Below are 1,871 nucleotides of genomic sequence, written 5' to 3'. Positions count from 1 at the left end.
CGTTACATTACATTACATTGCATTGATTTTGAAATGTCAACTGAAAGATATTATGTAAAAATGCAAATGTACTTTGTTTGATTTATATATTATATATATCTGTATGCTATTGTAATTCCTTTATTTACAGCTTAGAATAATGATATTGTCATGGTTAAGTGTGCTATTAAAGAAGATAATATCCTGTCTTTTAGGGAAAATTTTGCAATAAAAAGAAAAACATTGAAAGTCTGTCACTCCCTTTACACAAAATAAACAAGTGAGCCCTTTTTTCTGCTTGCAGTTATTTAGCTGGACCCAGTGCTATAGCCTTACAGATAAGAGGAAATTAATTTGGATCTGGACAACTCTGAACCAGATCAAAGGGGTTAAAGATTAACTAATTATTATGACTAATACAAGTAATTCTTAACCTTTGAAGATTACTATTTGCATTAGGTCTGATAAATGCAGTCAAGAAATTTACTTTTCTGAGGCTTTTATGTAATAAGATGAATTGATGACTTTAATAAAAAACTGAGCATTAAAAGTTGTAAACTGTCTATCATGTTCACAGGTACAAACCTCAGACATTCACTTCTTGTGAAAATTTCATTTTTAATGGCTGTCAGAAAAAATTACTTGTTGTTAGGATCTATTCACACACAAACGGATGTACTAAATTACTATTGGCAATTCAGTAGAGTGGCACATCCCTTGTTGCCAGCTAAAATATAAGCATTCTTGACCAAAAAAATCATATTTAAGTGTTGCACCATCACACATGCATTCTTTATCCTCACAGTGCCATAGATTTGTGATGTGGATGCTTACATGATGTGCTAAAGTGGGTTAAAGAGTCCATTACCATAAATGAAGAACAAGTTCAATGCTGAGGTCAGTCATTGTGGACTGTTGTTGAGGTTTAATGTTTGTTAGTTAGATATAACTCACTGATTTGGTGGTCTTGTTATTTTAGTTAAGATACATGAAGTTTAACTGTAACCCTTAAAACTTCAGTTCATTCTTAGTAATTTGTATGTTTTTATGGACAGAATGTCTTGCTTTACATAGAGTTGCTACTTCTTTGATAAGAATTTTTGTTTCCATTATGTATGATACTGTATGATGTCTGACTGGAATTTGAGGGTTTTGGGTGATGACTTTAATTTCATATACATTTCAATTTTGGTCTGCTAGTAGCTGGATTGCTTTAAAGATATATAATTCCTTATCAAATAAATGAGAAAAGCTTAACATTGTTCCTTTTCTTATGTTTTATATTGAGTTACTTCAATTTTATTTATTGATATTATTTGTGTGTTATTTCATAAGTAAACACCTATGGTATTTGATTTTATAACTTTTTTGTTGTAGTGCATAAATACTCCACATTCATCCTTTTTGAGTTTTCCCTAATTTTTTATTTCTTACTCCCGTTTCTCTATTTTGTGTATTTCTTTTTGATCTGATTATATTGTTATATTTTACAGTGTTGTTATGTTATTATTATATACTTTTTCATTCATTGTTTCCTCCTTTTTTGTTATTATTTCCTCCAACAACTCTCAGAGGTTTTCTTTTGTTATGATTTAATGTTTCCTGAAGTATTTCATTAGTTGCTGTGGTTCTAGGCTGTAATGAGATGTTTTTATGTCAGTATATTTTGATTTTGTTGTTAAATTCCTCTTTTTCTTGCCTCACATTTATTCTTCATAGTGAGTCACCTTGTTAATGCCTCTGCAGTGGCAGACTGAAATTCTAAAGGGGGTGGCTCAGTTGAAAGGAAGGTCACATTGAAGACAAAAGGACTATCAGGTGGTGTAATGTAAGCCCTCAGAAGGGTGGGGGGACATAATGGGTAAAAGATAGTCTTTGATAATGAACATATA

Source organism: Penaeus monodon, chromosome 29 (assembly GCF_015228065.2).
Source record: "Penaeus monodon isolate SGIC_2016 chromosome 29, NSTDA_Pmon_1, whole genome shotgun sequence".
Lineage (NCBI taxonomy): Eukaryota > Metazoa > Arthropoda > Malacostraca > Decapoda > Penaeidae > Penaeus > Penaeus monodon.
The sequence above is the reverse complement of the archived record's forward strand: the minus strand, read 5'-3'. Positions refer to the sequence as shown.